Source organism: Acanthopagrus latus, chromosome 5, assembly GCF_904848185.1.
Source record: "Acanthopagrus latus isolate v.2019 chromosome 5, fAcaLat1.1, whole genome shotgun sequence".
Taxonomy (NCBI): domain Eukaryota; kingdom Metazoa; phylum Chordata; class Actinopteri; order Spariformes; family Sparidae; genus Acanthopagrus; species Acanthopagrus latus.
The window spans coordinates 29,460,796-29,474,311 of NC_051043.1; positions in this window are offsets into that span (position 1 = coordinate 29,460,796).

Below are 13,516 nucleotides of genomic sequence, written 5' to 3' on the forward strand. Positions count from 1 at the left end.
GGAGCCTGATGGTTCATTCAAACGGGGGACAAGAAATTACAAATCTGTGCACACGCATCCACGTTCACATGAGATCAACAAGTCTGTCAGTGCATTAATGTTTCGGCATGAGTGTGTTAATAACTGTGAGTAAGTGATTGTGTGTGTGTGTGTGTGTGTGAGCAGGTGCTGGAGAGCTGAGCGGAGGCTTGAGTCCTGGGAGGCGACTCTCCAGAGACGAACTGAAGGACTATCATTTCACTCCACTGTCATCAGCATCGCCGCCTCGCACGTCGAGGACATAATAACCAGCCAGGAGCACGAGCACACACACACACACACACACACACACACACACACACACAGTTCCCACAACAATATATCTTCATTTTCACTGATACTATTTTTTTATCCGCCGTCGGCGCTGCCCACCTCGTACATGATGGAAGTTCACTCCAGTCTGACGTGGAGGATTGCACCTCACCGCCTGATGAATCTGCAGTGTCACCTGCCTCACTTCTAATAAATGTGGTGCTTCTTCACTGCTGTGAAATTTAGCACTGACATTCATGAACCCTAGAAGATGAATCCAGCTTTAACGATTCCCTGACTTCACCTCGGTGACGACTGTTAGATGGATTGGTACGAGCTGTGGTACAGAATCATGGTTTGCAGGCGATCATTTTTAATAAAACCTCTCGTATTAAACACACACAACTTCCTGTCTCCTACTAACATGTCACCAAAACAACCAACCAACCAGGAGCCAGCTTTAGGACTCTGTTTAGACACACTCGCTTGTTTTTACGTTGTTATGAATTCATCTACCTGCTCGTCAACGCCAGCGACAGAACAAGTCTGCAGCCTTGCCTTGCTACACGTCTGCCATTTACTCTGCCACCGATGAGCAGATTCAATCAATCCAATCACTGTCACTCAGTAATTCGGCTGCTAAATCTAATTACGTGTGTTCATGCCGGCTGACTCCCGTCAGCTCATTAAGTTAATTGAGACTGTCAGGTACCGGTGATGTAGAAGTGTCAGATAAAACTCCACCAGACGCAGGAGAACACGACAGCAGCGTGCAGTGTAACAACAAATGTATTGCATTAAAAGGACTCAGACATAAAGAACGAATGAATCTGGTCTCAGAACACTGTTTGAAGCTAGAAAAAGGTGGCAGGGTCCGCCACAAAGTATATATGCAGTGGTGCTGGCAGTTAAATACATACAAATCAGCCTGACCCACATAAATACAGAGACAAAAAATGGGGGGATGACAAAAGTCTCTTCAGAGGATAATAATGAAACTGCAACCTGCTTTTATAATCTCTCCAGTCCTCAGTGGAATAAAATGGGAAAAGTGAAGGTGTGTAGAGGGGCTCCGGTTTCAAGAGGTCCAGTTAAGATACTGTCCTGACAGAACCAGTCTGACCCGGGTGCATAGGGCCGTCATCACACCCTGATTGGCTGAGAGGGGAACGAACCAAGCCGCTCTCACTCATTAATTAGGAGCCGGTCTGCACCAGCCTGCACACAGCTGATCTGAATCCACTGTGATCAATACAGAGGGGGTTAAAAAGAGCTCTCTCTTTCTCTACATACTGAACCTTTAACAGAATTTAAACTACCAGTTCAGTCCATGTCCACACGTACCAAAACAATCCTTTTCCCCCCGTCTCCCCTCGGCATCATTTCAAGAATATCTGAGTCCAAACAGATCCAATATACTCAAATAATCCTTTTCTGCTCAGTGTAGTAACAGAGGAGCAGAATATTTTGCCCTACTAACTCTAACAGGCTCAATATCTTCTGCGGCATGAACACAAGCACGTAGTCCACCGTTGTTGTTGTGAGTATGCAGTATTCGCTGTCCACACGAGAACGCAAGGGTGGAGTTTTCACATTTCTCCACCCTGAGACCAGGTTTTAAAAAAGGATCCGTGAAGTCGATCGGCCAACACGATGCAAAACACACTGCGTTTACACACAAAAGTGTTTCCATGTGGATGAACCCTCAGTTCACCCGCGAGCCTCGACGACACGTTTTAACAAATGTCTCAAACACATTATGGTCCATGAGGAGAAGAAGTGTTGGGAGGTAACACAGCTTCTTTTTATTTTGTCCACCAATAAACAGGTGCATCTCAAAAAGTTATATCAGACCGTCATGGAGGCGTGATAGAAGCCCGGGTTGCTTTAATTACAGCCTTCAGCTCGTCCGTACTGTTGGTCTGTGCTCTCTCAGCCTCCTCTGGACAATACTGCATAGATTTTCTATCTAAGTGCACACATGAGGCGCTACTACACGCTGCTAATCACGCAGTATGTTGTCCAGGACTGATCATGATCAAGTCTGCAGTCCGCAGCCTAATGCACACTGGAGTGGATGAGATCTCCGTCCTTCGCTTGGAGACAATCCCATCACGCACCAGCTCTACCTCTCCATGATCTATTGTTTACTACACAAAGAATCCATTAAAGTCCTCGTTATAGAAACAACTGCATGCGTTTAATCATCCACGGTGAAGGTTTTGGTAGGAGGGACGGGGCAAACAGCAGCTGTCCCTCTCGATACCATTATAAATTCATAAAAAAAGTGCAGCGACTGAAGCCGAGCAAATTATATTAATCAGAAGCTTTCAGTGGATTTATGGAAATGCATCGCGCCTGCTGACAGGTGCCGCTGTGACTAATGTGACGCAGCACTTAACTGTGCAGCGCTGCCTGAGAAGAGGTCCATCCACCGCTGCTGTGCCACGCGGAGCCCACGCGCCTCACATTGTGGGTATCCGTTTGTTCATTTGCATCGTAACTCCAGGGGATTACGCGGCGCAGGCCCGCGTGCAAGAGGCCGATCGCAGATGTGTGTTCAGCAGAAGCATTTCTCTTAAAGAAGTCGAACTCCGTGGCTCTTATTAGCTTCTTCACTTTGAGCGTTTAACACTTCGGAGCACTTGGGTGGATTTTAATCTAAACGTATGGCGCGACAGTGAAGGTCAAATCTGGTGCCTCGATCAGGAGAAGCGATAAACCTGCCCACCTCGCCTCCACCGGGCACGTCCGGGGAGGAAGAAGTCCTCCGACTGTGCAGGCAGCCAGGACTTCATCAGTCATTTCACAGCATGTTGCTCATAAAAAAACACTCTTCTCACTGCGTGTGATTTACACTGTCATAACATCAGATTTGTCAGCCGGGCTATAACGTCAAACAAACGGAACGCTCTTAATCCCCTGTTGTAAATATTTAATAAATATTTCTACGCTGGCCTCGGTACAGGCTCTTAGCATTCGCTTCTCTGCTACTGTGAGCCGGAGAGTAATCCAGCAGTAAACATCCCGGCCTGCATGTCAAGATGTGCGACGAACAACAAGAAAAAAACAGGTTTCTCCGTCTGTCGTGATGCCTCTCAAACCTCGTATGGAACCTTTATTGACATGCTTACATGTACCGTATGAAAAAGATTCAGTGTCTTTGTGTTATGTTTTCTGTTTCATTTTGTCTCCGTGCCCCTTACCTGTCGTTTCCCTCCCTCTCTCACCTCACCTGTTCCTGATCCCTCGTTAGTGCGTCTGTATTTAATCTGTTGCTGAGTCTCAGTTCAGGCTCTGCATCCTTCAGAGGAGCATTTGAAGGCCAATTATGTCACAACGCCACGCGAAGGCTGTCCCAATCAGAAGGCTCCTTCTTTCCCTGTTTGTGGAGGAGGATGCACCGCTACAATCCTATGTGGCCTCACATATCCCACGATTCTTTGTGTGCCTAAAAAAGACAAAAGAAAGAGAGAAAATGGCGACATCGCGTGGCGTAGATCGTCACTTTCACAGGCCTGGGCTGCAGAAATCGCGACGTAAGGGTAAAACATCTGGTGACGCAACCAGGAACTGCTCCAAAGGCTCGACCGTCACATTTAACACCGGCTGACGAGGTTAACAAGGTCTCTGAAGGACTCGCCGGGTCCTTCAGAGGATGCAGACCCTGAACTGAGACTCAGCATGTGTTCTCCCTGCACTCCTTGTCATTTTGTCTTGCCCTCCGTGATGTTCCCCGCTACTCCGTCAGTCCGTCTTTTCCTGGTCTTCGTCCCATTTGGGATGTTTTGGTTTCTTTCTTCTCGCTTTGATTTGCACTTTGTCTTTGTTTTTGTTTAGTCTTTTCAGCTGCTACTTTGTATTTAGTCCTTTCTGACTAGTTTTTGTGTCTTGCTGCTGTTTGTTTTTGTACTTTTGTAAGATTAAAGCTCGCTTTTTGTTTTGTTTCCTCACATTTCCTGCCTCCTGTGTATGTGTCTGCAGTTTGGTACTAAAACAAAACCTCACCGTAACATTTTGTTTCTTGAACCAAACCGAACCGTAAAACAGACCTGGGGAAAAAAAAAACAGGAAATAATCAGTCAAAGAAGGACCAAGCATTCTTTTATGTAATTGTTTCTAAGTGTATGTCGCAGAATGAGACCACCTTGTTTTCCTGAAAAACAGGGCATCAGTCTCAACCAGCCCTCTGAATACATACAGGTAACACCAGTGACAGGAGAGCTCAGGACGGTTGATGATCATTCATGTTTTAAATGGAAAATAAATCAATAAATGCATCAGATGTTGGGCAATATTGGCAGCAGCTGGCAGAACTCATCCACCAACTTCCACTTTTTTACTTCTTTTCAAAGTTGCCTCAGACTGAGAAGAATGAAGATGTATTCATGCAGCAGAGCTTTTGGCAGCCGCTCTGTTTGAAGACACGACAGTCTTGGTTTTTGGCGTCCACGCTCTGCTGGGAGAGGGACGGCGGGGGAGTCGCGGGGGCACAAAGCCGAGCAGCCAACTTTTAAAAAAAGGGGAATAACAGAGCGAGAGACGGGGAGAGTGAAGCCACATGGCTGCTGACTCTCACCCATCATACGTCCTCTTGTCGTGTCCTTGTTTTCCAACCACGTCCCTCCATCCGCGAGCTCGGAGGCGAGGGGGCTCTGCCTGCCGCCAGATGCCTGCCAGACAGTGACGGATGCAAATTTTCCTTTCTTTTTGTGAGAAGAAGCCGCTCCAGTAATCTGTGCTCAGATTTTTCCGCACGTCTCCCCCTCTTTTCAGAATTCAGAGAGCATCTGTTGAGAACATGGCGTCTCTTGGCTGCGGAGCGAGTTAAACCTCCCCTGGAAGCCCTGTCAAAACACCAGCTTTCATTGTTTCTCATCGCTTTAAATTTCCCTTTTGTTCCAGTTGCTTCTTCTTTGTCACCAGACGAGCAGCTGCCTCCAAATGTCGAGTGTTTTGTACGATATGATTTGAAATCGACTCCATTCGCAGAGGGAAAGCACACAGTTTGTTAATCAACCCGTTCGAATATTCCAATTGAGATTTCCTGATTTAGAAGCTCAGGTAGGATCATGTCCACGTCGTCGTGAAGTCGTCCAGAACGGACGGATACACTCCGGAGACCGAGGTCATTATTTCTGTCCAGATGAACGCAGGGGTTTTATAATTCATGCATCATTTACACTACATTGATTATTCATATAGTTCAGGCTCAGGGGAGCATCGTGGCCTTTGTTCAAATGATGTGACTAATAGAGAGGCGAAGTCATCAGACTAATGAAATATCATGTCAACGTCACAGCCGACAGTCTCGTTAGTGACGTCGTCTTCTGTTCGTCAGCAGCTCACAGAACTGAACCAGAACCAGCGTCTCCGTCCACGAGCAGACTGACTGTTCACTCTTCTCGGACATGTTGGTGTTGGTGACGTGTGTCGAGTGAAACCAGATGATATTTGACTTTAATGAGGACAAACTGAGACTTGACGGATTATCTTGATTGATCTTAACTGACTGTGTGTAATAAAAGTTGCAGTTTATCATCATTAAAGTAAAATATCATCTAGTTTTATCATCTTTAATGAAGTCATGCTGACAAAGAGCACGTTTACAGACACATTTACATTAATATATACTTATGAAATAATTAAACAGACGTTAATTCATGGTGTGTTGGACTAACGACCGTAGAAATGCAAATAATATACGAGCACGCGTCACCAGATATACTTTAACCTGGAACCTGTTGGACAAGCAGCACCAGCAGCAACATGGATTCTGGAATAAGGTCCCACGAGGGAAACGAGACTTCAGCTGTCTATGAATGTTTAATGATGTGACATGTGGAGCGGTCCAGAACATCAGAATTTCTTCCTGCTGCACTAACCAGATTGTGTGAAACACTTTGTGAGCAGGTGATTGTTGCTTCCCATCACGTATGAAACACACCGGGAACTGGTTTCCAGTCTGGCTCCGTCTGCTTCTGTCTCGGCCAACCTGTTTTCATGCCAAACCAATTAAATCATCAGTGTTTTCTGGAGACAGTTAGACCGTATTAAAACTTAACATTGTTTATCGCCTTTAAGAATCCAACCTTTCTCTCAGTGCTTGAATGACAGCTTTGTTATTAAAGAAACACCTCGGCTCGGGAGTTTCTGTGGCACTGTGCTGTGTCAGGTGAGCCCAAACGTAAGACACGAGCTGGATGAGGAGCGAGCTTTAATAACGAGGCGAAATCCAAAATACAAAGTACAACCAAAGTTACAAATCAGGAAAATAAAAGAATGAAAGCCAGAAACAGAAAGTCCACGAGGAGACACGGGAAGACGCGGAGGAACGAAGCAGGTCTTCGTCGGAGAGCGAACAGATCTTCACACAGGGCTGATTGATTAACGAGATGTTTCTCCTGATCTGTGGAGACTCGCAAACAGGCCCAGTTAGTCATGTGATGTATTCATCTTTGCACAACTGTATCTTCCACACTCTGAATCGCCGTCAAGTCGAGTGAGTTATGAAATGAATTTATTCAAAGTCCGTCTTAAATCAAGACGAACGACCTCATTGAAAATGGATCCTGATCGTGATTTCTCTTCGTCTCGCTCGTTGCGTTCGCATGAAAAGATGGACGTTCCCTCAGTCATTAAAGGACGTTTCCCCGCCAGCGATCAACCTTTCCAATCAAAGCACGAGATGTTTTAGTAGTTGAGCAACAGACATGTAATATTCAGCGTAATGATTTGTGTTAATCTATGGAGCCGAGCAGCCCTCCTGCTGCTGCCGACTCCCCTCTGAGAAACATCCTCCTCAACCTGCCAGCTCAAAGAAGAGTTAATGATTTCAGAGTCACTGAGAAGCCTTTTGTCTGTTTGCCTATTATTAGCGTTTTATCAGCTGCGCATCGAGTGTCGATCTGCTTCAGCACACACGTATCGTCTCATCAGAAAATGAGTTTGGGTTTTTTTTTGTGCGTCTGTGAAAGCTGAACAAGGCCGAGCTTCTGAAGAACGCCGAGACGGATTAAAATAAAGGACTGGGATTAATTAAATCGATCTGGAGTTAGAGAAAGTGAGAGCGGATTTCAGGACTTTCGATTGTTAATTTTGCACAAACGAGATATAAACAAAGATAACAAAGCGTAGTTTGCATTCACGCCTGCACACCTCGCTCAGGAAATCTGCTCAGATGAGCCAAGAAAAGCAATTAATAGCACGTCAGTCGGTCGTCAGCGGCAATTTATTAAGACAATAAAAGTGTTTTCTACAACCTTTCCACCGTTTCAAAACAATGCATTTAATTTATGGATCGAATCTATTCCCCCGCTGAAAACACGTCCACTCAGCTAATTAAGGAGAAACGTTTTAAATTTGCAGCGACTGGAGGGGCGGACGGCTGTTTACATTAGAATAAACATACTATCTTATGCAAATGTGTCTGTAAACACCAGGACATCAATTTGTGGGACTGTGATTGCGACACATTTTATTTTCAGCTGCCATTTCTTCTTTCTCGTTCTCTTGCTGTGGTGCAAACACACACACACACACACACACACACACCATGCAGGCTGCACACATGGACGGAAGACACTTCTATATTCATCCCAGTCGATGAGCTGGTGTCAGTTCAGTCACGTCCGTCTCCATCTCTGACTCACATGTTTGTTGTGAATCTACAAAAACAAAAAGAAGATACAGAGAAGAAAAACAGAGATGGTTTTTTTTGTGGCTTTAAAGAATTTCCAGGGTCCAAATAAGTCAGTATGTGCACGTTAAATGATCGTGTAAATATTTAAATTCAAGGTTACTGATTAGAGGTTTTGGCTTCTGTTTGAAAATCAAAAATCAAAATTATTCATAACGGCCAGAAATCACAATCTCGTCCGTCTCACTGGGCTTCCAAGTGAGGAGGATCCGTCTCGCAGGACGGAGAGACGTGCGATCGATGTCGCATGTAAACAAAGTCACAGCTTACATAATTCATCTAAAGAAGGTCTGATACGAGTGAATCACATGAATTATATCTGAAGAGTGTTGATCCAGGAGGACGAGTGAGCAGGACCGAGGCGTCAGAATGTAAAACAAGATTTGGATTTTACAGACGTACAGATACAACGAGATAAAACTAAAGTCAGGAGACAATTTGCATCCAGTGACAGTGATTCGCATCCTCCGTCCCGGCTGTTTCACCTCCCCGTGTTGATGTTTCTGGCTTTTCGTTTCCTGATTCCTCCACGTTATTCCTGTTTCGTACTTCTGCCTTTTGATTTGTTTCTTTGTTTTTAGCTTCTGTGTTTGGTCCTCGCCTTTTTGTATTTCACGGATTTTGATTTTTCTTATTAAAAGCTCGCTTTTCGTTCAGTTTCTTGTCCCCCTGTGTGTTGTGCACTTGGGTTCCCTGTTTTTGTTATTTCCTTGAGAAATTAATATAAATAACAAAAAAACAAAAACAAAACACAGCGTTAGAGAAAGTGAGGAAACATTCCCTCTCGTCCTGAACCGCACCAGAAGTTAACTGGGTCCATTCTGGGCTGATACATTTAAAGTTTCTGGGAATCTTTTTTAGGATTTTTGTGTAATCCTGTTGACAAACCAACCAACGAACAAACACGAGTGAAAACAAAGAAATTCATGTTGATATGTATCATATCATGACGTTTTAAAAACGTTCTCCTGATCATTATGATTTCGTGCAGCTCCCTGGTTCATTTTCTCCATCTGCCGCTAACGAGACTCAGCTGAAATGCGAGCTGGTATTATTTTTCTCTCGAGTATTGTTCATGCAAAACTGACCTTTGCATATTTCAAGCAGCTGATTATAAAAACAGCAGAATGTGCAACCGACTACGAACGCCACCTCTCAAACTCAGTATTTATGGAACGTCTTGTTTCAAAATATATGTTTTCATGAAGAAGATGTTATAAATGAAACGATCGTGCCGAGCCCGCTGCGCCGGTGTTTTGTATCAACCTGAGTGTTTGGTTTGATGATTGTAAAATCCTGCTGAGTGTATACCAATTATGTAAATGAATTAATTCATGCCATTAAAGGCTTATTGTCTCCTGATCCACTGCAGATGTTCCCAGCTGTCAAAATCAGTTAAGCACACTGTCAGATATCCATACGGCCACCTGAGTCATTCTCCTCTGTTGTGGCTTTTTGGTCACGTCGGCAGCAGAACGAGCTGTAAAAACAACATCGGCAGAGACGATTCTGTGTTAAACTTTCTGCGTATTTACACATCAAGCAGACGCAGACAAACATCAGCTCCCGGCAGACGATATGTTCCAGCCACCTGATGAACGTTAGCAGTATTTACTCTCTCTCAGCTGTTCGTGGTCCATTTTATTCCCGCCACTGTGCCCGTCTGGCCTTCGCTAGCTGGACACGTAGCAGCACCGGCTTGATTCAACATTTGGTTTTGCTGGAGATGGCAGCTGTGTCTGGAAAACTGTACAAGTCACATATAAATGTACGAGCCTATCAAATGTATGATTAGGGTGTCGTTACCAGCAGCCCATTAACGCTGGAGCGGACTAGAGCAATACCATGCTTTGTCCCTTCTGTCTCTAGTGGAGGTTTAATTGTTGGTTGGTGAAGATAATCATTCATCCAACTGCTGCATCGTCTTTCTCGTAGACGCCTCACGTCTCAACTGGAGGGGAGCTGCAGGGTTTTAAACCCGGTGTGAGAGTCCTTGAGGACACGTTTGGGTTGTTGACCCGACCGACCTTCATGTGGGTCATTACAGCTCAGTGGGTCCAGGTGTGAATGGTTGTTCAGGTGTCTGGGGAGAAAACTCAGTGCTACGTTGTAGGCGGGAGATCAATAATGTGTTAGGCCACCTCCTCTGTACAAAGATGGCCGCTCCAGTTTGACATAGATGGATTCTTTTACTCCTCCTTTAAACTGTTGTCCTCAAATGACAGAGTGGTCGTCCTGTGGCAACACACTGAGGAAGAACCTCACGACAAAACTCAGCACACACTGCTGAAACAAAACAGCCTCTCAGGGAACCAGAGTCGAAACGTCAGGAATCTGAGACACGTCCAGCCGCCAACGATATCTCACTAATTGTTTCGCTTACTATGGCTTCAGTTGCAGCGCCAATGCAAACGCTAACGCCGGTCGATAAAAGACACGTGTCAGGTCGCTGCATGTTGTACATTTTTCCTGTTGTGCAGATACTCAGCAGGAGACACGATGACACTGTGCTGGAGTTCGGGTTCATCGGCCTGTCGTTTATCGTTCCACAGACGATCTGAGGAAAGTTTGGGTTCGTTAATCTTTCACTCGAGCACTTCCCCATTTTTCAGGGTTGTCCAGACACAGTTACTGATCTGAGCAATGACAGTTAGCCAAAACATTAACGTTGCCAAAAATAATAACAAGCTGACGGATATTAAAATGGTCTGTGTAACATTTACGGGGTTGTTCTCTGTGGGCTGTGTTTAGTAATTCAACTGTTGTTAAAGGTCTTATAAACATATTTCCTCCATCAACCTCTTCACCAACATATTATCTTCTAAAGTTTACTGTAACTTTTAAGTCTCTCCAGTAATCTGAGCCCCTGCTTAACTTTATATCGCATATTCACACCAAGCCGGAGCCATTTAATCACATTAACCGTTGGCCGCAGACCAGCTTGCACTGTACGAACTGAGGGGGGATAAGCACTCTGCTCAAGGGCACCTTAGCACCATCGCACTCACCCAGAATTCACTCCGGGGATTCAGAAAACATCCGACCATCTTTACATGTGCATTTAACGTTTGACACATTACAAGGAGATGCACTGACATGTGAAATTGCATGTGCAGATGCAGCGGTGCAAAAACAGGAACTCTGGACTTCTTGAAGCCTCCCACACTTGATTTATTCCACCGGGGAACTGACTGAAACACTCTGAAAGCAGCTTCCAGGGAAACATGTCGCTGAGGAGTGAAATGCAACAGGAGGAAAGAGTCACGTACGGACTGTGTTCGCTTGGTCAGGCCGGGAGAGGCGCGTCGTGATTGACTGTGACCTTTTTCCAATCAAGGAAATGCCTCCTGATGTGAAAAGTGACGGAGAGATTTGAATTTCAAAAGACGCTGAACACTAAAAACTGACTTCTTAATAATGATTGTCGATTTTTAATGTGGCAGCAGGCGACTTTCCCAAAGTAGACTGTTGGGCTGCAACGTCAAGAAGTGTCGAGATTAGATCTGGATGAGCCGTGTGGAGCCATGACGCTGCTTAGAGTCTCTATTTTCTCCTGCACGCTGTGAGCAGTTTTTTATTTGACATCTGATTTGTAGGATCGTGAGGATATTGTGTGGTCAGTGATTAGTTTTTGTATTTGTCAATCACGCGGCCTTATAAAGTACCAGTGCCTGCTGTTCTCCTCTCTTTACCTCTCAGCTTCTCGTCTTCTTCGAGCTGTTCAAATATAAGCAATCACAAACCCACAATCTCAAATCAGCGTCGTCTTTCCACTGACTTTACCTCTCTGATCGCACGTTTAGACTCCGACTGACACTCGACATTTGTCTCCTTTCAAACTCCATCTCGACGTTTCATGACATCCACGCTCAGCCAGCGTTGAAGTGGTTTAAAGTTGTTGTTTTTTTTAAATACCTTTTCCTTTTCTTTCATCATAAAAGATAGGAATAAGTGTGTGCTGAATGTTACAGATTGCAGAGTACATACTTGAAAGAATAGACAGTCAGAACACGTGGACAGATTTAAAGTAAAATCTGCAATCAGTACCTGTACAATCAGTCCTGTATCCACTATTAATAATCAGGAGCTGTCACCTCTTTAACATTCATTTCTGTCACCGTATTAGCAGCCAGCCAGCGAGTATTAGCTTTTTTATCGGGGTGTATTAGTACTGAGTGCTGCTTTGCAATCTTCTCCCTCGGTACAAATCAAGCCTGTCAGAAATGAAATGCTGTGGGGCGGCCATCTTTAGCCAGCTCCCCTCCCACCAAACAGCTCTCTCAAGACTTCTTCAGTTATGAGTTATGTGGCTGGTGGAAAAGCAGCGCGATGGGGAAACTCTCAGAGGGACCTGGGCGCATCAAATACTGTTTTTGTGTGAATATGAATGTGAGTCCTTCGAGTGAGAGCCGGCAGAGAAGCATCCTCAGGTCCGATCTCAGCCAAACATGTAAACACGGGGAGCGTAGAGAAGTCTGTGATCAGCTGAGGCCTTCTGCAAAATATCCTGCTCGACTGGTGCAAAGATGGAAGTTAAATATCGGTGGACTTAAAGTTCAGCCAGACATTATCTACTCAACCCCCTGCAGACGGAGAGTCGGCTGAAGTTTCGCAGTCCGCGAGAAATTAATGGAGCGTCACGGAAAACAGCCAAACAGCGATGCAGCATTCTCATGAACAGATTAAGCTGATGGGAACTTGTTTCAAAACATTTAAAAATGCTGAAAAATGTAAAAAATGTGTTTATCTGTCAGGAGTCTGGACAGAAGTCTCAACAAAAACAACTCAAAGGAGCTCATCTTGTGTAATCCAAGTCCCCAGAAGCCCCGAGATCCCCCAGATCTGTTTCCAGGCTTTTGATAGATAAACACATTTTCTTTGGCTGAGGAAACTTTCACACAGCAGCTCAGGCGTCACAGTCATGACGTGACAGATTGTCCTGCAGTTACCTCGTGTTTCTTCTGTGTTTCTGTATAAGAAGTAATGTGATCGCAACATTTGCAGAATAAAAACATGCGCACACAAACAGCCCGGCGACCAAAACAAAGAACGGAGAAGCGTCGATAACAACACACAACAGAAGAGTGACTTTATTCTCTGTCATTACTCTACTATATCTTTGTCGAGGAAATAATTATAAAACTCACGCATTGAAGCTTTTCAGGTGCATTATGTAGTTTTAAAATTCAGAAGAGAAAGATCTTCAATGGATAATTTCTTTATCTGCCTAAACAAACAAAATAATCAAACTCTCTTGATTCTGAATAAACAAGCTGACCTTGAAGAACGACACAGTTTAGACTGTTTTACTTTGTTTGCATGTGGCGGACCCTGCCACCTTTCTAGCTTCAAACTGTGCTCTGGGCTTAGCGTGTTTATTCAGTTATGAATTTAATTATTTTTTTTCTATTATTACCTCATTAATATTGTTCGAATGTCTTTTTCCAAAACATTTCTTTACCCTACATCCATATAATTCATATAACATCTCTTACTCCCTTACAACAGAAGGAAGAAACACATAAT